The following is a 25,972-nucleotide window of genomic DNA, read 5'->3' on the forward strand; positions in this document are numbered from 1 at the left end:
GGATAATAGCTATTTTTCCTAGAAAATATCTAGAGAAGGGAGCATTTTATTTATAAAGATGAATAGTTTAATTTAGAGTCTTAGTTGTTCAAGTTTCTAAGCAGTTGGAGCATCAGAATTGCTTGTCCTTAAAAATATGTGATTTTCGTAGAAAATAGACCAAGGCCGTAACTAGCTTAAGCTAAGGGCATATTTCATGTGCTATAGAGAATTTGACTTGGAACATAGCCAATTCCAAGTAAATGACTGTCCTAGAAAGTAGGAGAATTAGCTTTGGTTGCTCAAGCTAGTAAATAGTCTATGTCAATGGTCCTATGGCTAGGTTATAGGCTAGAATCATAAAAACCTAAGGCTAAAGGCTTGTCCAAGGTGAGGTAGGGCATTGCCACCTCAAAGCCACAAGAGGAACTCATATATACTTCCTATTTTCATCCAAGGAAAAGCCTCCTGTGGGAGCTTTCACTCAACTGCCAAGACCCACGGACCGCTTATTGTTTCAAGCGTTCCAAGCCGAGCACTAATGGCTACCTCTCACATAGCCGACGCGCAATCCATATCTACGGGTGTAGTGAGCTTACCTTGATGCCGTTCGAGTTACCTCCTCTCCCGCGCACTCCGGTAGCTCCACGATCCAAGTGCAAGCTTCAAGCAAGCTCCATCCTCAAGCTCCATTGCCGCGAGCAAGACAAGAGAAGAGAAGAGAAGAGAAGAAGAGAGGAGAAGATGGAGAGCTTCTCCTCCTCGGTCCCTCACCCTCACACACTCACTCCCTCACACTCTCACACTCCCTCTCTCAAGCACAAGCTCAAGCAAGCAAGAAGAAGAAGAAGAAGAAGAAGAGGAGAGCTACTTTTGGCCACACACAAGAATGAGCTTCTCATTCACTTTTCAACTTTATATACAAAACCCTAAATCCCTTTTGGGCGGTCATCCCCTTTTCTCCTTTTTTACATGGCCGACTGTAGCCTAGGCCCTTTTTCCCATTGTCCTTCTATCTTCCTAGCTTCCTGTCCACCGCCCGTCTACATTTACAAATTGCACGAGTGAGAGCCCGGCGCTCTTTTACAAGATTTCAGGGTGCGCCTTTTTATTTTAAAATGCACCTTTCCCCTTTTGCCTTTGCCTTGGACTTTTAAGGTTGCCCTTGCGCTTTTGGCCTTTTCTCATTTTATTTCTTCAGTCGAGCTACCTTTTTTCCGCCTTTGCCCTGCGTCTTTTCCACTTCCTTTTGCTTTCTTCGTGTTGGGGTTAACATTACCCCCCTCCTAGACGAGTGCCAGTCCCATGGCACTCACCGTCGTAGGTAGCAGGCTGTAGCATGCACCGAAGATGTGGGTGACAATGACGCCGGTGGTTTCCGTGGAGGAGTGTTGGTGGTGGTGTGGGAGAAGGTCCTGGGGGCCTGTTGGTGGCCAAGGTGGCTGGTGGAAGGTTGTTGGAGTTGGTGGTAGGGCTATGCTGTGTTGGGGATTGCATTGATGGCCAGCACAAGTGTTGGTTGGTTGGGGAGTCTGCACATGACGATTCTTTGCGGGCTTTTCGGATGGTAAGGAATAAGCATTCAAAGTTGGGTGTTGATGAAGAGTGAAGGACACTTGCGTTGGAGTCTTCAACACCTGCAATGGAAAACCTCTACTATGGTCTCTTCCTAAGGGGTAGTGCTAGTCTTCTTATCGTGCACAAGACATATTTTGATTAGTTTGGGAGACAGGTCGAACTCTAAGTAATCTTGGAGTATTGTCCTGCACTTGAGGACCCAAACCATGTATATGCTTTGGTGCAAATAGTATATGAGTGCTCGTGAGTATTTAGGTTATACTTAGTTAGAAGGATGTCAACCTGGTTCCTTGTATAGCAATGGGTTAGTGTAGCAAGGGGCTAAGTTGATGGAAAAATTTGTCGATGAAGATGGGAAAAGTACACTTGAATATTGCTTGAGACATCATTATGGTCTTGTCAAGGCCATGTAGCATAATTGAGCCCCTTGATGTCTTAGCTTTTGGTAGCTAGTGGCTACTCGTAGAAAAGTATGTTGTACTTGTCCAGTGTCTTTCATGCCTTGCTTACCACTATTGATTGTAATGACATTGAGATGAGTGCGAGAGAATTGTGCAAGTGGTTCAGGGTGACAAGTCTAACCATAGGCGAGGCAAGCTCCCGAGGTATGTCCTGCCCTTGATGTGCCCTGAACAATTGTGGGGGATGTACAAAGGGCTAGGGGATTAGGGACGGAGCCAGCCGACCAAGGTCACTGGACGTACCTAATTTGAGGACCCCTAGGTGCGGTGCTGTGATTGTGTGTGCTTTTTTCTTTTTCTTTCTTTCTTTCTTTCTTTCTTCTTCTTTCTCTCTCTTTTTTTTTTTTCCTTTTCTTTTTTTGGTGGGAAAAACGAATACAATCAATGCCATACATTGAGGTTGTTAGCCTTTCATTTGGATTGAGAAATGTTGGGATCCAAAGGCTATGAAGGATGGATATTACAAAGATGATTGTGTCACCAGCCTTGATGCTAGAGGAACTGTTGTTGAAATGAAGAGATACACTTGAGATTTTGCAAACCTCTTTGTAACATGTGAGACATCGAACAATTGAGGTAGCACTTGGAGTGAGCTGTGCATGGACAAGGGCAGAGCATCTTGCGAGTTGAATCTTGGATGATGAAGAGATGCTCGCCCTTGTTGAGAGCGTGGCTCCTGCCCAAACATAGAGTTTGGCCAAGAAGGAGGAGGTAATCGATGATTATGCTTTGGCCATGCTCAGTCGCAATATGTGCTTTTGCAGAGGTGTCATTGGGTTCTCATCTAGTGGCGTTTCCATCATGGCTTTTGTTTCTTGGTATTCCTATCACTTCCTTCATAATGGTTCTTTGTGGGGTTGGTGGTCTTGTAGTGACTTGGATGTGAAACGCTTCTAGACATTGACCTGTGTCATTCTGCATCAACTTGCCGCTTCATGAGAGTACATGCATGGTATATGCCGCAACTATAATAAACCAGTGCAATGCAAGGAGACATCACTTATCTGAATTTTATGGTGTTGACTTAGATATTTATCACCTGCACTTGATTAGCTTTTTCTTTTGCTAAAGACGTGAAATATATTAAACGCAGATTTGAAAAGTTCATACACTTTGGGATCATGTCAACACTTAACCATTTAAAGACAAAAAGTCATGGCCCGATAGCATTTGATAAGCCCTTTATACAACATGGGGCTACTCTATTTGTACGAGGCGGGGCGAGTCTGGGTGGCCGGGTGATTGGGGCTCTGCTGGTGTGGGGCTCCCGTGGGGGTGAGCAGGGAATATGTCGACCGGGACATGAATGGTATAATCCCGGCCTGCTACCGTCCCCAGAATGTCTTTAAATAATTCATTAAATTCTTCTCTTTCCTGAGCTGCCCTTTCTGCCTTTGAGCATTTGGGGCCCGAGTGGGAGCTGGGAGCTCGTGCCACTAGTGCTGCCACCTGTTGCGCGTTTCGAGTCTCGACTTTCCTGACTCGAGGATTCTTCGGCCTTTGCCCTGGGCAGTGTCGCTTAGGGCCTCGCTTCTTGGCATACCTCTTGATGGTGGGCACATAGCGCTCCGGTGGAGGGGCACATGCCACATGCTCCCGCCTTCTGCGAAGAGCGTCCTTGCATGCTAGATCCCCATGATTCTCCATGCATTCTGCCGCCAAAGGAAACCTGTAGGATGCAATCCAAGGGTTAGACCTTGATACAGGAGACAACTGTTTGCATGGAAGGGATTTAAGTGTGGTTTATGAAGCGCATATGACAAGAAGGGGAGGGGTGAGGCATGCAGTGTTTGTTGTAGGGGAATGGTCCCCATGCTGATGTTCGCGTGGCCTCCAGTCATTAGCAGATATTAGTTTATGCTAAGTCGCGTGGACTGGTTGTAGTGGAGTGGGACAGGGCACATCCTCGAAAGGATAGACCAAAAAAAAGGGAAGAAGATGCATAGGAAGGGACTACACCCTGTCTACACCATCAGAGTTGTTGGTCAATGCCTCCTATGGCGGCAATATGGATTGCATGCCCTTCACTTGGAGGTGGGGCTGGTTACACGACTTTTAAAAGTGTGATGAGAGGAGGACCTAAAGAGCTTTGCCTGTCCAACCCGACTCTTCTCCCTGCGCTTGACTATCATTGCTTGTGTGTGTTGATATTGTTTATACATGGTGACACAAAAATCAGTGTTTATTTATATACATATCTATGAATCCATGTCACATCACAAGGATAAGAACCAAGTGTAGAACTCGGGGTTGTACCGGAGGGTGGCACACGCATCTAGTATTCGTGGCACCTGGCTTAATACTGATAGATATTTTGCCATGTCGAGTAGCATGGAACCTTGACCGAGTCTACTGGTAATATGTAACTCCTCCTCGGTGAGAACCTTATCAATCAAAGGGCCCTGTAGCCTAGTCCCAGCCAAGTCCGCACCCCGAATGTCAGTGAGCACTCGAAGGGAAGTTGGTGCCACGTAGGCTGGGTCTCTTTGAGACCGCCATTTGGCCAATCGCTCTTCTGAGACCGTCATGATCTAAGCCCCTAGTTTGGCCATTACAACGTGGCTTTCGTACCAACGCTGCTCAAATTGACTCTGGCCTGCTAACAGTCGCTTAAGTAGCTCTAGGTCTATGAGATTCGGTCGGCAGAGCACTTCATTGAACGTGACGGTTAAGCGTAGTTCGTCAGCCTCCTCGTCAGAGATAAGTCGCATCTGTTCATGCAGGAGCCTATCGTAGTGCCCGTTAAGATGTTCTTGTTCTTCCCATGATAGAGGAAAGGTCAAGTAATCCCCAAGCTGCTCCTTGGGGATCGTGCCCATGTTCGCAAGGACGTAGACACGTGCGACCACTTTGAGCTTAGCCTCCAACGCAGTTAAGCATTCTGCGACACTTCTATGTTCAACGAGGGCTTGCTCGGTTGCTATCTCATGCAAAGTTCTAAGAGTTTCCTTAGGCTTTAGCATGGCTGGGGGCTCAGGCCTAGATGAGCAAGATTGGTTAACGCTAGGATTTCTTATGCTCTTGGGGTTCTCACGTTTCTCCTGAGGTTTTGCTGCTATCTTGTCATGGTTCTTCTCGGATGTGATTGGTATAGATTTGTCACCCTGTTGTGACAGCGTTGTATCCACTCTTGATTGATTAATGTGAGTTCTATTGTCAGTGGATAGAGTGTTGCAAGCAACTGTTGATGGCAACGGTTGCTTTGGTTTCTCAGAACACACAGATGTGTCTGGGGTTTCACCGCTATTAGGAGAGGCATCAGTGGGTTCATTGGTGGATGGACTCGATGCTTTATTCATCAGCTCTCCAGCACCCCTCGTCTCAATGTTCTTTGGGTCCACAACCACCTGCATCTGTTGCTGTTTTCTCTGCTTTCTCCTCTTTTTCTTGGTCAATGAAGGTGCCTCTTTCAACAACTCAGGACCCTGGGCTATATCGACCGTTGATGTGCTTGGTCGGGCCTCAACATTTCCCTTCTCTAGTGTGTCCTTATGGAACATAGCCGTGGTTTGCTGAATAGCCTTGCGCGGTTGTGAGGGCACAACTGCCGCTCTTTTCGGAGAGTCTAGCTTTTCAACCAACTCCCTTGCGTTTAACTCCTCCGTCCTAGGCTTTAGGCACTTTGGAAGTGCTGGAGTTGTTGAGGGATTTGGTTGCGACACCTCCTCCACAGGTAAACTACTAAGGACACATTCCACAAGGGGCATTGTCACGGCCAAGGGCTGTGACTGCTGTGATCCCTGATTGGAAGTAGTAGCAACTAGTTCAGTGGGCTGGCTACCCTTGGTGGATTGCGGTGTCAAGTCCCTAGGGCGATCAGAAGTGGTTGTGTCTTTCGTTGGCCCTTGAGTACTCATTTGTGTAGATCGAACATGAGTTACATGAGTTGATCTAGTCGCATTAGGTGGCTCAGGCATATCCTTGGGTCGAGAGCTACAGATGGCATCATGTCCCACCTCTTTGACGGTTGGAAGCTTAGATGGAGATAGAGATTGGAATTGAGCAGTCGCCCTTGACAACTGCTGTAGTGCTTCCTGTGTCTGTTTGGGAGAAGAGGGCGTAGGAGATCTAGGACTCCTAGGTGGATGTGGCACTAGCTGAATGATTTTCTCAAGGCTATTAGATGATTGTGCCATTTGCTTTGTTGAGCGAGTAGCCTTTCCATGAGCAATGTTGTGCCTATGATGTTTGTTCTCCCCTTGGGAAATCAAAGGCTCATTGGGCACAAATGGCTTTTGTGCACGCTCAATGGTTACATATGACATCTGCTTATTAAGCATGCTAGGTTGAGGCTCTTTCTTTCGAACACTCAGGTCTGGTTTCATGCCTCGAGACCTAGAGTTTCTCTTAGATTTCCTCCTATGCTTCGTTGCTTTTGATGCACTCTGGCCTTTAGTCGACCAGGGAGGTTTAGCAAGGGGTTTTGGCACCCAAATCCATTGGTTGCCTGCATAATACCCTTGAGCCCGAAGCAACGCTTTGGATATCCATCACGGCGTTGTGCTAGCTCTCCATCGATGCCTTCGCCTATAAGGCTTGGGATTCCTTCATGGTCTTCTACGATTTTTGTAAGTCCAAAGCCCATCCTTGGCATTGTCTCTTGACCTTTTTGTTTCAAGCATGGCCTCACTCACTGGTCCTCGTTGTTCGACCTGTGCTTGTATCAACTCTTCCAACAAGTCCTTGCCCTTGTTAGTAGGCTTGACTGTTACGTCAGCACCTTCCTTGCCTTTCCCTCGAGGTTTGATGAGGTCACCCTTGCTAAAGGTTGTGACTATCCTCACACCTGGTAGTGTCAGGTGTATCCTCTGTGCTACATAGTCAACCTCACACTTGGTCGCCCTCTTGAAGGGTCTTCCTAGGAGGGTTTCTTTCCCACAGCTAGCACTATTTGGAGGAACATGAAATAGGATAGGCAAGCTTTCCGTTTCAATTGTCGCAAGGATTTTGCACTTCCCTATTAGTGCTTGTGGTTGTCCCCCGTAAGGGCTAAGAGTTGCACTAGTCGGTGTGAGCTCTAATTGGCCTAGTCGGGTCCATGATTCATAGGTCAAGATGTTAAAATCTGCTCCTTCATCAATCAGAGCATCGATAGTATGCTCTCTTTTCGCGGTGAGTTTGACCCTAAGATAAGCAGGTGGTACTATGTCTTCATCTTCCAGGTCCTGGCTTGTAAATTTAAGCCTTTTGATAGATGCCCTTGAGTTCTCGACTGCACGACTAGATATGGATTCTCCACCGCTGATGCCAGGAGGCATATTCCACGGTGGATTCCGTGAGGTTTTACGGTGGATTCCGTAAACTTAGATGACCGGGGCTCATACGCAAAGAGGATTCTTTGTGCGAGAAGTTGATGGGGACGCCTGTCCTTTTCGGGCGTTTCATTAATTTAGTGTGTACATGGGTGATTCCATAGCGGGTGATTCCGTAAAATGCATATTAAATTAATAAATGTTTATGAGTTTAGAGTGCGCACTCGTAATAAATTAAGGTTAGGATTTATTTCTAACCAATTGATTTATTTATGTAGCTGAAGACTGCTAGGTATTCACTTTTGTCGGTTTAATTGTGTTATTTTACTAACGATTGTGAATGCTTCAGTTGATGTGTAGAGATAGCAGCAGTGGCGGAGGAAAGCATTGGAGTCTAGCGGGTTTTCGACTCTTGGACTAGATTTTGATAGGTGCCACGCCTATATTTTGTTATGTCTATTGAGACATCGATTATTTATTATTATTTTATATGTGCTTATGCGCCTGGATATGTTATTTCTATTTGGACATTGAGATTGGGCGTGCCAGACACTATGGGGACCGTCCATTAGCTTTATTTTACTATTTTTGTAGAAAGCAAACTCAAAAGCTAAAAGCTTGTCATATTTTTGTAATTGGGCTATTATTGAGCATGAAGATTGGAAATATACATAAAATACATGCTTTGTGAAGCGCTCACACAAGGCATGGGGGAGATTGAACCCAATTTGTCTCTTGCCTCTTGTCGTGCTTGCTTTTACATGGGTTTTTGTGCTAAAAAGTAGAGTACTTTGTTCTTGGGGACCTTCCGGGATTCACCACGTGAGCTATCTGCGACCGATCTGCGCACCAGTGGTATCAGAGCGAAGCAGAGATCAAGAGCTTCCAATCGCTACCAATCTCGGGCGAAGGCGGAGCTCCAGGAACAAATGGCCTCTACAGTTAACCTCGTCGTGAACCGTCGATACAGGCAGACTTCTGGCGATCAAGAACCCCTGCTTCCACTGTCAGATCGCGAAGGACCAGGCTCTACAGGCGGAGGACCACGCATCCAACTCCTTCATCAAGTCGTGGAGTTACAGAGATAAGCTTCATTGTTTTTCTCAAAATTTCTTTCAATAAGCTTAGAGAAAGCTTAAGAAGCTTATTAAGCTTCAAAACTTCAAGTCGATTTGCAAGAAGACCCCCCGAAATTTCCGCATGGAGAAAAAAACGCCCCCCCCCTTCACGAAAAAAAACGGTGGCCTATTCTCCACCATTAAGCTCTCTTAATCCTTAAGCTATGCATTTTGCGGAATCACCCGCTATGGAATCACCCATGTACACACTAAATTAATGAAACGCCCGAAAAGGACAGGCGTCCCCATCAACTTCTCGCACAAAGAATCCTCTTTGCGTATGAGCCCCGGTCATCTAAGTTTGAAGAATCCCCCGTAAAACCTCACGGAATCCACCGTGGAATATGCCTCCTGGCATCATACCCCCGGGGTGGGATAGCAATTGACCTCAATTGCTATTAGCTCAATGTGGAGCTAATAGAGTGGGGAAAGCATTTAGGTCTCTAGCGTGCATCCATTGTGCTTCCTCTACAGGATGGTTCTTAAATTTGACTAGATATCTAGAATACCTTCGGCCAGTTCTAGTGGTCATATAGTCAGTGTCTATAATGGCTTCTGGTTCAAGTATTTCAGTTTCTTCTTCTAGTAAAGGTGGGTTTTCATAGACAGGGTGGATAGGTAATTGACCTCTAAATGGTCTCAATAAACTAATATGAAATGTATTATGAATTTTCCAATGAGATGGCAGTTCTAACTTGAATGCATTGTCATTAATCTTATGAATGATTCTAAATGGTCCGTAGAATCTAGGAGCTAATTTGACAATTGGATGTCTATCTACACTTTGCAGTCTACGCTTTTCTATTCTAAGCCAAACATAATCATCAACTTTGAAATTCATGGCTTGTCTTTTCTTGTTGGCTTGTTTGGTATATGATTGTTGGGCTTTAGCAATCATATCCTTTACCTCATCAAAAATAGAGTTATGCATAGTAGCAATATCATCGGCACTTTGTATTCTATTAGACAAAGATGCAACAGGTGTAGATAATCTATATCCATAAATAACTTCAAAAGGTGCTTTCTTTGTAGATGTGTGCGGTGTATTGTTATATGCAAACTGTAATAAATGTAAATGAGTATCCCAAGTCTGAGGTTTAGAGATAGTGTATGCACGTAAAAGATCTAGAATGGTGCTATTTGTGGCTTGTGTTTGTCCATTCGTTTCTGGATGAAATGCAGATGAGAAATCAATCTTTGTGCCTAGATTTGCAAACAGTGTAATCCAAAAATTATTACAAAATCTAGAATCTCTATCTGAAATAATCACTTTCGGCAATCCATGGTTAGTAAAAACAGTTTTCAAAAATAACTGTGCTGCTTGTGATGCTGTTAAAGTTTTCTTACATGCAATGAAATATGCTTGCTTACTAAATCTATCTACAATTGTCCAAATCATGTCATGGTTAGATTTAGTATTTGGTAAACCAGTAATGAAATCCATAGATATATGTTCCCAAGGTTTAGATGGAATAGACAAAGGCATTAATAATCCATACTATTTACCATGATGTCTCTTTATTCTTTGACAAATCAAACATTCAGAAACAAAATTAGATACATCTGCATCCATATGCGGCCAATAAAAATCTTCAGTTAACATGCGTAATGTAGAAATGATACCTCTATGACCTTGATATGGGGGACAATGAATTTCATTCAAAACAAAAGATCGGAATGGAATAGTAACACATAGTCTCTTTTCAAAGAACATGAATCCATCATTATATGACAATGAATCAACAGGAATGAAATTATTTTGAACTAATTTTTGCCAATCAGAATGAAAAGTAATATCCTGGTGATATGTGTCTTTCATGGCAATCAAAGAATCAAAAGATATGATAGAAATGTTATGAATTGCAGGTCTTCTACTCAATGCATCAGCAACTACATTTTCTTTTCCAGGTTGGTATTGAATGATAGGATGGAAACTTTGAATGAATGAAGCCCATTTGATATGACGGTCAGAAATTTGGGGTTGGCTAAGTAGATGTCTAATGCTTTGCTGGTCGGTCTTTATCATGAATTCTGAACCCATTAAATAATGTTTCCATTGTTTTAATGCTTGGACAACTACTAAGAGTTCCTTGTCATAAGTGGAATATTTGAGCTCAGAGGGTTTCAGCTTAGAACTAGAATATGCTATTGGATGGTTGTCTTGCATTAATACAGCTCCTATTCCTGATCCGCTAGCATCGGTCACAACTAAAAAGAATGGTCTGCTAAAGTCAGGCAATTGTAGAACAGGGGCATTGGTTAATGCACGTTTGAGTAAGTCAAAGGATTTCTGCTGGTTTTCAGTCCATTGATAAACAATGCCTTTCTTAAGAAGTTTGGTCAATGGTAAAGCAAGTAATGAGAAATTACGTACAAACTTCCTATAGAAACTAGCAAGACCAAGGAATGAGCGTAATTCATGTACATTTTTAGGAATAGGCCAATGCAATATTGCATCAATTTTCTTAGGATCAACTTTTATTCCTTCTTTTGATACAATATGACCTAGATATTCTATTTCTGTCTTAAAGAATTCACTCTTGTCAGGATTTGCAAACAATTGATTTTCTTTCAGTAATTGAAAAACTAATGATAAATGCTCATAATGCTCTTTTTCACTTTGACTGAACACTAGAATATCATCAAAGAAAACAATCACACAATATTGATATTTTAGAAAAATACGGTTCATCATTCTACTGAAAGTAGCAGGTGCATTAGTTAATCCAAATGGCATAACTAAGAATTCGTAATGGCCAAACTGTGTCCTGAATGCAGTCTTAAATATGTCGGATCTATCTAGCCTCACCTGATGATATCCAGACTTAAGGTCAATTTTACTAAATATAGAAGATCCTTGCAGTTTGTCCATAAGGTCATCAACTCTAGGTATAGGATACCTATTCTTTACAGTGATCTTGTTTAATGCTCGGTAGTCAATACACATCCGATAAGTATTATTCTTTTTCTTGACTAAGAGCACAGGTGCACCGAATGGAGAACTGCTAGGTCGAATTAAGCCTCTATTTAGTAATTCTTCAACTTGACTCTGGATTTCTTTTTGCTCTATTTGATTGTGCCTATATGGGGCTTTGCAAGGTGGTTGTGTGCCAGGTATTAGGTCAATCTTATGGTCTTCTGGACGTGATGGAGGTAGACCTGGTGGTAGGTCTTCTGCAAAACAGTCCTTAAAATATGCGAGAAATTCCTTATGCCTAGGGTGCATATGATTTTCCTTTGCGTGCAATTCATTTACCCAAATGAGATATGATTTAGTATTCTTGCGTAGTGCACGTTTTGCTTGAGTATGCGAAAGCAGTGGAAACATATGAGATGCATGCATACCAAATAATGTAATATATTTTCCTTGAAAATTTATATTCATTGTGTGTGTGGAATAATCTATATTGGGATTATGTTGGTGTCTCCATGGCATTCCTAGAATAATGTCGCTTGACTGTAATGGGACAACTAAGAAATTTCTTCTTTCAATATATGGACCAATTTGAATTTCTAAATCTTGAACTTCTTGTGTGCCATTGTACCTAGTGCCTAAAAATGCAGCTTTTATGCGATAGTGCGTAGGTACAGTATGCAGTTTCAATTCCTTTACCAATTTTGCTGAAATAAAGTCATGGGTACTACCGTCACCATGCAATATAGTTCTTTCTTTTCCATGCACCGTACATTTCATAGTCAACAATGAATGTGAAGTAGGCATACCTGGTAAAGTGTCGGAAGTAGTAGTAGGATCATCTTCTTCTTCAGTGAAATCTGGCATATCCTCATGCTCGTCTTCGTCCATAGCTCCAAGGTAGTTGATATGTGCTGATGGCTTCTTTGAATGACAATTTGCTGCGAGATGCCCTGGCTGGTGACACTTGTAGCATACGATGGGCTTGGCTTTGGTCACATTATTTGCAATGGTTGGGAGTCTGGGTATATTTGGATTTGCTTGTGGAATAGGTTTAGAATTTGGATTGACAGTAGATGGTAATGCAGGTGGTTTAGGCCAATTCTTGTGGAAAGATGGTGATGAGAAACGACCTGGATTAAACCTTCTGAAATTGGAATTGAATTGTTTAGATCCATAATTACCATTTGCTTGGAATGGCTGTGGTCGTCGATCTCTTCCGCGTAACTTATCTTCAGTGTCGTGGGCTAAGGAGATGGTGTCTTCAAGGGTAGCAGGCTTGAACATATTCACCTCAGCGTAGTAATGTCCAAGAAGTCCAGACATATACTTCTGCTTATGTGTCATCTCTGGTACGTCTTCAAGCATGCGTAGCTGTAGGAGTGCATTCCAAAAACGCTCTGAGGCATATTCCACGGTGGATTCCGTGAGGTTTTACGGTGGATTCCGTAAACTTAGATGACCGGGGCTCATACGCAAAGAGGATTCTTTGTGCGAGAAGTTGATGGGGACGCCTGTCCTTTTCGGGCGTTTCATTAATTTAGTGTGTACATGGGTGATTCCATAGCGGGCGATTCCGCAAAATGCATATTAAATTAATAAACGTTTATGAGTTTAGAGTGCGCACTCGTAATAAATTAAGGTTAGGATTTATTTCTAACCAATTGATTTATTTATGTAGCTGAAGACTGCTAGGTATTCACTTTTGTCAGTTTAATTGTGTTATTTTACTAACGATTGTGAATGCTTCAGTTGATGTGTAGAGATAGCAGCAGTGGCGGAGGAAAGCATTGGAGTCTAGCGGGTTTTCGACTCTTGGACTAGATTTTGATAGGTGCCACGCCTATATTTTGTTATGTCTATTGAGACATCGATTATTTATTATTATTTTATATGCGCTTATGTGCCTGGATATGTTATTTCTATTTGGACATTGAGATTGGGCGTGCCAGACACTATGGGGACCGTCCATTAGCTTTATTTTACTATTTTTGTAGAAAGCAAACTCAAAAGCTAAAAGCTTGTCATATTTTTGTAATTGGGCTATTATTGAGCATGAAGATTGGAAATATACATAAAATACATGCTTTGTGAAGCGCTCACACAAGGCATGGGGAAGATTGAACCCAATTTGTCTCTTGCCTCTTGTCGTGCTTGCTTTTACATGGGTTTTTGTGCTAAAAAGTAGAGTACTTTGTTCTTGGGGACCTTCCGGGATTCACCACGTGAGCTATCTGCGACCGATCTGCGCACCAACCGCTGTCTTGGATCATCAGTGCAGTGCTATTCAAGGTACATCTCTTGTCAAGAGTGTCATGTCTAGTCATCTTCACATTTGTAGCTTGCTGGAGTTGCATTTTGCTCTAACTAGACACGGTTTGAACACAATGTACATGTGTTCTTGTGGTGTGGCCTTTTTGCCCTAGATGGCTAGATTGGCCCATTGAGGTTCTAGGGTCTTTGTTTCTCTCTGTCCAGGTATGGGCTTTTGGTTGCTCTTTTGCAAGTGAGAATCGATGCTGGTGTAGAGCCATTACTTCACTAGGGTCCAATTTGGAGGACCTGTCACGGCGCGCGTTTTCTCTCCAACCTACCTGGGGGAGGTGAGGAGGGGGCTCCCGAACTCGGGTGGTCCGATTCTGGGAATCGGACCACAGCGAGTTGGTCCGAGTGCGTCAACGACGGGCGCGATTCCCGCGCGTTTGTCCCCTCCTCACTGTCTAGTGCACACAATCACCACGGCCTTTCTTGATCCGATCAGGGCACTTGTTGGGAAACACCAGACTCACTTGGAGCAGCACGAAACACCGGCGCCTAGAAATCGGGGCAGCGCTTCCTCGTCCTATGAACCAGAAGTTCTCTCTCTCCCTGTCACACACACAAGGCAAACCAAGGAACTAAGGTCTGCCCTGGCCTCCCTGGCCTCTTAAGGTCCTTTCCTAGCACTACAAAACCTCACAGCTAGTTCCCTGTCCCTGTCTCACCTTGAACTTGAATCTGGTCCCCTGTTTCCCTGTTTTAGCCTGTTATACAGCAACAGAAAACCCTACTGTTTGCCTGTTTTTTTCTTCTTTTTCTTTGTTTTTTCCTACCCTAAATGCATCCAATTCACAAAATAAATACCTATACTACTCCATTCCACAACATAAATCTCAAAAAGCAACAAATCTACTTGCCAAGGGAATCGAATACCATCTTCAACCCCCTCGCTTCCTACCTATCTACCTCAAGCACCGGTTCGGGGGAAACCCCTTACTTTGATGCTCCATTCGCAGCGCGCAAGCGCTCAAGGCTTGAATTCGTTGGTCCCGGCAACGAAACCAAAATGTGGGAGCTTTCACTCAACCGCCAAGACCCATGGACCGCTTATTGTTTCAAGCGTTCCAAGCCGAGCACTAATGGCTACCTCTCACATAGTCGACGCGCAATCCATATCTACGGGTGTAGTGAGCTTACCTTGATGCCGTTCGAGTTACTTCCTCTCCCGCGCACTCCGGTAGCTCCACGATCCAAGTGCAAGCTTCAAGCAAGCTCCATCCTCAAGCTCCACGCTCCAAGCTCCATTGCCGCGAGCAAGACAAGAGAAGAGAAGAGAAGAGAAGAAGAGAGGAGAAGATGGAGAGCTTCTCCTCCTCGGTCCCTCACCCTCACACACTCACTCCCTCACACTCTCACACACCCTCTCTCAAGCACAAGCTCAAGCAAGCAAGAAGAAGAAGAAGAAGAAGAAGAGAAGAGCTACTTTTGGCCACACACAAGAATGAGCTTCTCATTCACTTTTCAACTTTATATGCAAAACTCTAAATCCCTTTTGGGCGGTCATCCCCTTTTCTCCTTTTTTACATGGCCGGCCGTAGCCTAGGCCCTTTTTCCCATTGTCCTTCTATCTTCCTAGCTTCCTGTCCACCGCCCGTCTACATTTACAAATTGCATGGGTGAGAGCCCGGTGCTCTTTTACAAGATTTCAGGGTGCGCCTTTTTATTTTAAAATGCGCCTTTCCCCTTTTGCCTTTGCCTTGGACTTTTAAGGTTGCCCTTGCGCTTTTGGCCTTTTCTCATTTTCTTTCTTCAGTCGGGCTACCTTTTTTCCGCCTTTGCCCTGCGTCTTTTCCACTTCCTTTTGCTTTCTTCGTGTTGGGGTTAACACCTCCTCTTGCCCATGTGCTCCCATGTGAAGAATACCAATGCTATTGCATAGTCTACAAGATGTCCAATGAAGGGAAGCCATTTACTGCATAAGGTGGTCCAATGAGGGCCTAGGACTACATTAGCATGTGGATTCGAGTAAGGAAGGGACCTCACATGCCTCCTCTTGTAGAAAGACCCATTCACACCATCCTCTATCCACATGGGATAAGGACACTTGTCATAACGTTATTGCATGGCTTCATAGGGGTCCAATGAGGTGCTAGGACCTATTAGGCATGTGGATTCGAGTGTGGACTAGCCTCACACGCCTCCTCTCTTGTAGAAGAGTCTCCTCACACCTCTCACATCACCCTCTTGGCACATGGTGCAAGGACACTTGTCATGAGGCCATTGAATGGCCTCATAAGGGTCCAATAGCATTGTAGGACCAATTTGGAAGGCATTTTTGAGTCCTTCCCTTGCTTAGGCATGTAGGAGAGCCCTCATTTATGTTCATTCTCATGAATCAAGTCTCCTTCTCTAGCAACCAAGGTGAGAAGTGGAGAGCCTACCTCAACAACTCTTGTGATGGAGAGCAAAATCCACTCAAGAGCCATATTAATCATGCAAGCTTTGAAAGCTCTCTCTATCTACATCACTCTTAATCTATGAACTATGCTAAGAAAGATGAGTGATTATGTGCGAGGCAAGTACTTCTTTCTTGTAAACTAATTCTTCTTCACCTCGAATTGACTCCCTCCCTACTAGCTCTCTTCACCTTTGAAGGTGTTTGAGGTCTTGGGATGGAGGCCACTCATGTTAGGTTCATGTTTTGTTGCGGTTATGTTGCATGAGGCCTGCCATCTTCATGCAATCAAGCTTGGGAAGGCAACAAATTGTATTGTAAACAAGTCTCCTTCAAGTAGAACCTATAATACAAATGCCTTTTGGAGGGGGGACTAGCTCCACACAAGTTTGGTCCTCAACAGTGTCTACTTTGCTTTCTCTCTCTCTCTCTTGATAGCTAGACTCTTCATGATTAAGCTAATTTGTGTGATGTTTTATGCTAGAATCCATCCATGCACTTAGGCCTTGTCTTTGATGCTATCTACTCTTCAAACTCTGGAACCAAGTTACTCACTTTAGTTAGCATTATGGGTATTAAAACTAACATTGGTATCAGAGGTTAGGTTAACTCTTTTCTTCTCCAAGAAGAGAGGTCCATAAGTTGCTCATTTAGTAAGATTTGTGCATTACTAGAAGGGTAAGTGGGCTTGGGATTTATTAACAGGATTGATGAGCCCACTAAGTGGGGTACGGTTCACCGTCGAGAGCTCTAGACTTAATAATGGAGTCTTTGTAAGACTTGCCTTTGGCTTTACCATTATTGAGCTAGTAGGAAACTTGGCACGCACCTCTTGTCAATCTTGCAATGTTAAACCCACTCCACTACACTTTGTAATATACAAATCCTTCACTACAAAGAGTGAGTACTTGAGTGCTAAGGAATACAAAAGGTGAAAACCAAGGGTCTCTCTAGATTTGTGTGAGGACAAAAGGGATGGAAGTATCACGCGGGTAAGAATCCTATGGGTCATCAAAAATACTATGCTAAATTAGCAAAATGTTATTATGGCCCTTTTCAAATCCTTAACCCATCAATGAGATGGCTTATTGATTAAATTTACCTAATCACTAGCTCATACAGAATGCTTTTCATGTAAGATTACTTAAGCCTTACAAAGGAGAGCCACCCAAGGAACCAGTTGTTGAAGATCCACAGGAATTCGAAGGTTAGGAGGAAGTACTCCAGCCAGAGTCTATCCTATGCCATGAAGACAAAGTGTTGCGCAATGGTAAGCATATTCGACGATATCTTGTTAAATTTAAAATTTACCCTTTTGAAGATGCTCGTTGGATGCAGGGTATCCAACTTAAAGATAGCCAACACATTGTCAATGCTTATAATGACTCAATTGAGTAATCTATGAAACTTTTCTGCACTATGCAAAGTCTTTGTTTTTAAATGTTAAATGTATACATACTTACTTTCATGCTTGTGGTGGCTACGTCTCCCAAGCCCCCAGTGGAACTTGTCAATCTACTATGGAAAGATGATATGGACTATAGGGTAGGCATGATTGCGGTAGCTCAGTCTCTCAAGCACCCAATGGCTTAGTCATCCATTGTGGAACAATGCCGTTAGATAAAATGGGATCCATTATCCACTAGGAAACCATGGACTAATGATGACTTTATTTTCTCCAACCTCATAGTCGAGGACGACTATGATTTCAAGGGTGAGGTAATGTCATAAAAATTAATACTTGACAATTCAAAATGATCTTTTCCATTTTAAGTTGGCCACTTAAAATGTGGAAGATAACAAAGGAACAAGGGTCAAGCTATTTTTATGAGCTTTGGGATTATTTCCACCAATGTACCCATGGGGAATAATCCATCAAGAGCAAAGTCTATGAGACTTAAAAAGATTATAAAGGAATTCTCATCATCCTCCAAAAGATGTTGCAAATGATTCCCATAGGAAGCTTGGTTAATGACAAGTTAGAAGGTTACCTAGTTATTTAGGTTTTCAAGTAGATTAAGCTAGAATCATACTTATCCATGATAATAGCTATTTTTCCCAGAAAGTAGCTAGAGAAGGGAGCATTTTATTTATAAAGATGAATAGTTTAATTTATAGTCTTAGTTGTTCAAGTTTCTAAGCAGTTGGAGCATCGGAACTACCTGTCCTTAAAAATAGGTGATTTTCCTAGAAAATAGGCCAAGGCCGTAACATGACCAATAGCTTAAGCTAAGGGCATATTTCATGTGCTATAGAGCATTTGACTTGGAACATAGCCAATTCCAGGTAAATGATTGTCCTAAAAAGTAGGAAAATTAGCTTTGATTGCTCAAGCTAGTAAGTAGTCTATGTCAATGGTCCTATGGCTAGGTTATAGGCTAGAATCATAAAAACCTAAGGCTAAAGGCTTGTCCAAGGTGAGATAGGGTGTTGCCACCTCAAAGCCACAAGAGGAACTCATATATACTTCCTATTTTCATCCAAAGCAAAGCCTCCTCTTGCCCATGTGCTCCCATGTGAAGAATGCCAATGCTATTGGATAGTCTACAAGAGGTCCAATGAAGGGAAGCCATTTACTACATAAGGTGGTCCAATGAGGGCCTAGGACTACATTAGCATGTGGATTCGAGTAAGGAAGGGACCTCACATGCCTCCTCTTTTAGAAAGACCCATTCACACCATCCTCTATCCACATGGGATAAGGACACTTGTCATAACGTTATTGCATGGCTTCATAGGGGTCCAATGAGGTGCTAGGACCTATTAGGCATGTGGATTCGAGTGTGGACTAGCCTCACACGCCTCCTCTCTTGTAGCAAAGACTCCTCACACCTCTCACATCACCCTCTTGGCACATGGTGCAAGGACACTTGTCATGAGGCCATTGAATGGCCTCATAAGGGTCCAATAGCATTGTAGGACCAATTTGGAAGGCATTTTTGAGTCCTTCCCTTGCTTAGGCATGTAGGAGAGCCCTCATTCATGTTCATTATCATGAATCAAGTCTCCTTCTCTAGCAACCAAGGTGAGAAGTGGAGAGCCTACCTCAACAACTCTTGTGATGGTTAGCAAAATCCACTCAAGAGCCATATTAATCATGCAAGCTTTGCAAGCTCTCTCTATCTACATCACTCTTAATCTATGTATTGAACTATGCTAAGAAAGATGAGTGATTATGTGCAAGGCAAGTACTTCTTTCTTGTAAACTACTTCTTCTTCAACCTCTAATTGACTCCCTCCCTGCTAGCTCTCTTCACCTTTGAAGGTGTTTGAGGTCTTGGGATGGAGGCCACTCATGTTAAGTTCATGTTGTTTTGTTGAAGTTATGTTGCATGAGGCTTGCCATCTTCATGCAGTTAAGCTTGGGAAGGCAACAAATTGTATTGTAAACAAGTCTCCTTCAAGGAGAACCTATAATACAAACGCCTTTTGGAAGGGGGACTAGCTCCACACAAGTCCGGTTCTCAACAATGTCTACTTTGCTTTCTCTCTCTTGATAGCTAGACTCTTCATGATTAAGCTAATTTGTGTGATGTTTTATGCTAGACTCCATCCATGCACTTAGACCTTGTCTTTGATGCTATCTACTCTTCAAACTCTGGAACGAAGTTACTCACTTTAGTTAGCAATATGCGCATTAAAACTAACATAAGGCTATGAGTAAGAATCATAGTCAATGCTTTTAAAAAATTTAGAATGACTATGAGTTATATGTATGATGCTTTATGGTCAAGGATAATCTTAATTACGATGTTAGATGCTATGAAGAATGTTTTTACCTTGCATAAGCAGTATTTATGGTTGTCTTCAAGGACAAAAATAAGTTCTGTAATGTCAGGACAAGTGTTCTATGAGCAAACGGTGTCGAGCATACGGCAAGAGGAGCCCAATGTGGACAGAGAGTCCTATATCAGGGCATGGCAGAGTGGATACTATTATGCCCATTTCCCTCTCTCTTAGAGAGACCTTTGATGCCACCGTCTCCTTGGAGCTACATCTTCACTTGAACCACTTTAAGATTTATACTTATGATGTTCCATTGGTAGAAGTTCTTCATTTCAATTGTACCCTCTCCTTTTACTAGGAGATGCATCTCCAAATGGTTACAAAACTCCTCATAATTATTCTCTTTCTCTCCCATAGATTTCTCTTTTTGAAGTCTCACCTTGATGCCTCATAGGAACTCATTCTTCTTGGGCAATAGAATTAGGTCATGTACACAACCACCTACCTTTTCATTGTACATAGCCACCTACCTTTTCATTGAGCATAATTTGGAAATGAAACTACATACAATTATCAACTTTTGCTTTAGATTTTCTCACCAAAAAAGATTGTACATCTAGCTACTCATCCATAGGTTTGGAATATGAGACTAGATAATTAACCTCTTCACAACTATCTTAAGCACTCAAGCCTAATCTCGTAATGAAATACAAAAGAAAAAAGTTTAATTTAGCTTTTTGTAGTAGAGGCTTGATAACAATTTTCTACTTATAATTAGAGGAGATAATAAAACTCAAAGCTTATGCTTGAATATTCAAAAGGAGTGCTCTTATAAAAGAGAAGTATTAGAGATTAAGGCCCTATCAAAACCTTCTCTATAAGCTACATATCAATGAAGAGTAGTGACATGACAAACGTGCTTATCCAAGCATTGATGATGCCTTTAAAGCATATTAACACTTTAAGTAATCTAGATACCTAATCTAATACCCAATTCTTTTATACCAAATGTTGGGACTAGGGTGGATTATTCAATGTAGTGATCATTGCCAATACATGTGGTGTAACAATTTAAGCAAGGATTAAAGAGAGTGTAGATGCAAGGTAGACTAGATTATATCACATAAAATAAGTACAAAGCATGCTCTTATATGAAGCATAAAAATATCTTGGTGACACAGAGGAGGACCTCATACACATGATATTATGGGTGACATCACATGATATTATGGATGACATCATATTGGTGGTGTCATGATATCATGGGTAACATCATATATGCCAACTAAGCAAATGAGTAAGCATACTTTACACATAGCATGGCTTGACACATAAGCATATGATTTGGAAAAGATGTTTTCATACATGAGGTGCAACAAAGCCACACCTCACCTCTAAAGACCTCTTAACATGCTCAAGCTCATTCTAATACAAAACAAAATCTTTAGAACTTAGTATAAGTATCAACTACTTCACAACCACCCATCTGGAAGGATCCTTGGTATTCATATTAAATGGGACAATAGCACTGTTACTATTCTATGCCCCCCAACAAGGCTAAACCTAGACTCAGGCTTTGGAGAGATTTGGCAGACCTCAATATTGAAGGGGAGTGGTGCATACTAGGGGATTTCCACATGGTTGAGTCCAAAAGAGACAATCTTGGGGCATCTTCCCTTCTTATTGGCTCCGAAAAGAATAAATGGATAGAGTTCTCTTCCAAATGGGCCTTAAAAGATTTGGGGGAGGTCGATTCTGAGACTGCCTTTGTGAGCTTTACTTATGCTAGTTTACAACATGCTACGGTGGCCTCTAGACTTGACAGGTGTTATTTCTCTCATCACTCCGACTGGGTTCCGCACATAGTTAGCTTATCAGTTGATAAAACCAAAGCTCTATCAGATCACTTTCCCTTGACAATTGAAATGAGCACAACAGAGCAGAGCCAGGGTGTTCCTAAGGGGGACAAGAATCTCTTAGTAAATGAATCCCACCTTTTTGGTAACCTTGGTTTTAGGACTCGACTAAATCGGCCATAGAGAGACTTACAATGGATTTAAAAAGTCAAAAAACCAACTCTTGGCGCTCCTTTGCTAAGAGAATCTAGTCTGCAATCAAGAGAGTAGGTCCCCAATTTAAAAAGCAACACGCCATCTCGCTTGGAGTGGCAAAGGAAGCTTTGGAGAGGTTGAACGCTCGCAAGCTTGAAGGATTAACCTCAGTCCAAGAACATGAGGAGTGGCTTCAAGCAAGGGAGATGGTTATAGAAGTTAAGAATGTAGAAATAGACAAAGTTAGAATTCGTGCCAAGGAAAGGGTGCTAAAAAGAGATGAAGCCTCACAAGGGTTTTTTTTAGGGCTTTGAAGATAAAGAACAAGCAAAGTATGATTAAGTTGATTAGAGATAATCAGGGGAACACTTTACGGACCCAAATGACATGGCTTTAGTAATGCTTGATCACCTTTCCAAGATTATAGGTCAAAAAGAGGAGCTGACCAAAGAGGTGGTGGGGGTAGCACAAACCAAAATATTCGCTACGGTGAAAAAATAAGTGACTTTGGAGGAGGCCAGGTATCTGGTTAGGAGCATCTCAAAGGAGGAGTGCAGGAAAGCTTTATTTGCTATGGGATTGGAAAAGTCTTCGAGATGGGATGGGATCACTGTTGAGTTTTTTTAAGGAGTTCTTGTCGGAACTCCAGGAGTCTGTAGTCTTAGTTGTTAATCGAGCCTTCTTAAATGGGGATATGGAGGAGAGTATGCTAACAAGTCTCATAAAACCTATCCTTAAGCAAGCTAGCTGCTCCATTCTGAAGCATTGGAGGCCCATTTCTATGATGCCGGTTATCTACAAAATAGTGGCCAAAGTGGTGGCAGGAAGACTAGCTCCCATTCTCAACAAGATCTTGACTCTACATCAGCATGGCTTCATCAAAGGAAGATCGATATATGGCAACATCTTGGCAACCATGGTAGGTATTGATTATTCTCAGCTCACCAAATAAAAGTGTATCCTCCTCGAGCTAGATCTTGATAAGGCTTATGACAGAATTATGTGGTCTTTCATTTCCGAAGCAATGAAGGCTTTGGGTTTTGGCCCTAGAATGAGTGAAGTTGTGTGGAGTTTGGGGAGGGGAGGCTTATCCCAACTTCTTTTTAATGGAAAGATTGTAGGGTCCTTTGGAGTAAATAGGTCCATAAGGCAAGACTGCTCGCTTGCACCTCTGCTTTTTGCTATTTGCTCACTCCCTTTGGCCACTGCTTTGGAAGCTGAAGTAGGAAAGGGCAATCCAGAAGGGCTAAAACTTCCCGATAATAGCCAACTTTTGCTAAAGCTCTTTGTTGATGACTCCCTCCTTTTTCTTAGAGCTAATGCACAAGGTTTGAGAAACACACTCAACACTATTCAATTATTTGTTGTCGCCTCGAGATCTCAATGTAGCATTGAGAAATCTAGATTAATCTCTTTAACTGAAGGAACTTCATTTGATCCTGCATGCTGGAATGGAGAGATTGTCCACAAAGGGGAAGTCTTTAGACACCTCGGAACTCCTCTCGGAGTGGAAATTTCCCACAAATAGAGATTTCAATGGGTGTGGGAAAAGGTGTAGAATAGGCTCAAAAGATGGGAGTTTGTGTTGTTACCAATCCAGGGTAGGGTGAAGATCATTAACACGTATATGATCCCTCTCATATATTTTAACTCTCTGTTACTGAAAATGGCCAAAACTCACTGGAAATAATTTCTAAAGCTCATTAAGAGGTTCCTATGGAAGAATAGCACGAGATCCACTAACCCATGGCAATGGTGTAGCTAGCAAAGAGTCGCTGCACTAAAACATAAGGGGGACTTGGAATTATTGATCCGATAATTCATGCCCAAGCCATGTGCGCTAAAAGTACGGTGTCTTTGGTCTATGGTCAGCAAGCTTAGGCATCAATGCCAATGTACTGTTATGAGCAGGATAACAGGAGAGTTAGTAGATAAGTGTCAGAACGTGGCATCCACTCTTGGGATGTGCAGAAGTGAGAGGTACTTCGAGAACTCCGCCATCCACTGGTCCTCGTGGCTATCTAAATATGGGCTAAATTTGGTGAATCCATTTTGGATAGAGGTGGTAAGAAAGGTCAACAACAAGGGAATAGTCCACTTGAAGGATGTATGGGATAAATCAAGGGCTCAATGGGTGGATCCGGAGATGCTTATCCAAAGGGGCTTTAGATCTTTGTATGAAGGGGTGCTAATAAATAGACTGCTACAAGTGGTGAATTGCCATCCAATTTCACTCAGCGCCTCATCACTAACTTGGAGGTGCTGGAGATGGCCTCTTTATAGGTCCTTTCAGACCCCAAACACCAAGGAAGTGTATCTTGCTCTCGTGGAGCCACATGGGTGGGTGGAAGCAGCGAATAAAGTTTGGAAAAGAAATTGGAGCAAGGAGAGATGGGAACTGGTGGTAGGCAAGCTATGGGCGGCCAGATGTGATGATCATGTGAAGTTCTTTTTGTGGAAAGTTCTTATGGGGGCCATCCCCACGGGAGTTAAGGTAGTAGCAAGAGGTATAGGAAGTGAAATCTGCTGTGGTTGCAGATCGGCTATATAAACAATGAACCATCTGTTTTTGGAGTGTCCCTGTCTATCAAAATGTAGCTTTAGGTTGAGCAAGTGGGTTGGCAAAGTCTGGGGAGTTAAAGTTTTGAAATTGGAGTTGGTCTTGACTACCTTCGGAAAGCAGAACGATACAATGGAGGCTCTCTTGTATACCATATGCTTCAATTATCTTAAAAGAGTATGGTCCATTAGAAATGCTAGAATTTTTAATGGAGACGGAGATCAAGCGCAATTTCAGGACATCCTTTGAAATTGCATTCTTTCTCTTATAGGTCTTAGTAGCCGGTTGGGCAACTCTCAGGAATGAAAGCAGTTTCATTCGTTTGTCTATTATAATCATGCTAGGAATATGGTCTAATGATGGGAGGATAGCATGAGTTTTTTGTACAAGGTGGGGGTACCTCCCTGTAAAGCTGAATCTGATAGACAATCTTGTATATAATTCCTTTTTATTTCTTCTTTTTTTTTTGCCAAACTCCCCCCAACAGGGAGTAGAGATTGAATTATCTAAACAAGAAAAAAAAAGTACAAAGCGAGCTTATGGGAGCCATCCCTTACATCGGCCTCCTAGAGGAGTGTCACAACATACATATAGACAAGCCTAGGTTTCTCCTTAGATGTTTTTGACAGCTCTAATCAGATGTGGTTCTCTCCCACAGCATCCCATAATTGATGCCATTCTGCACTTTGATCAAGCTTGTCCCATAATTCTAGGAGAGATGTGGCGTAGTCATGCAAAATCTCTTTGAGTGTGGGATTAGCAACTTCTCCTTGAAATAGCCTGTGGTTCCTGGCTTGCTAAATTCTTTTTAGGAAGAAGCAAGAGCTTTCTGTTAAGAACATGGTTTTTGTGGTTTCATTACTTAGGTTGATATTCCCAAGGGCCAGATGATGTTTGACAACTTTGAAGCCCCAAGTTGAGAACATCCATCTCCTGAATTTGAATCCCACTCTTGAAATGTTGGGGCAGTCGAGGAAGAGGTGGGAGAGCGATTCCCCTTTGGTCCCACAGCTAGAGCTGATGTCCAGACCCAGTCCTCTAACTACTGTCTTTGCACCTGATGGAAGAGCACCTATCAAGATCTTCCATTTGAAGAATTTAGTATTTTCTTGGCAATTAGACTTCCACAATTTCCCTATGATCCATTGCCATTTCTCAAGGGTCCATTCCTTATTCCAAGCTTTATTGAACATCTGTGCCCAATCTGAAGGGGCATTTATCTGTTGATAAAGCTCTTTTGTTTGTGGTCTACAGATCTGTCTGTTGCAAGGCCAACTCCACGCCTTCCAATCTTGTGCCGACATGCACAGCGGATGGGAATATTTTCGTAGGGCTGCCAAGAGACGGCCCACTAAAATGCACTCATTGGTTGAGCAGTGCCATCGTTGTTGAGCCTCTTCAGAGTTAATCCATCGGTAATGTGCAGGGTCCCATACATCATGCAGATGGGATAAGCCTTTGTTGTTGAGTTTGCGCGCCGCTTCTCTCCAGATTGGGGAGTCGAGTGTGAGCCCTAGTTTGGAGAGCCAGGGAGACCAATGGATTACTGAATTGGTGAAGTACCTAGGGTTCTCATGCCATTCTAGATACGCGGCTGCTCTCATGCAGTTTTTTACCAG

The sequence above is a fragment of the Lygodium microphyllum genome, chromosome 21 (assembly GCF_053477565.2).
Source record: "Lygodium microphyllum isolate KBCC chromosome 21, Lygodium_microphyllum_v1.1.10, whole genome shotgun sequence".
Taxonomy (NCBI): Eukaryota; Viridiplantae; Streptophyta; class Polypodiopsida; order Schizaeales; family Lygodiaceae; genus Lygodium; species Lygodium microphyllum.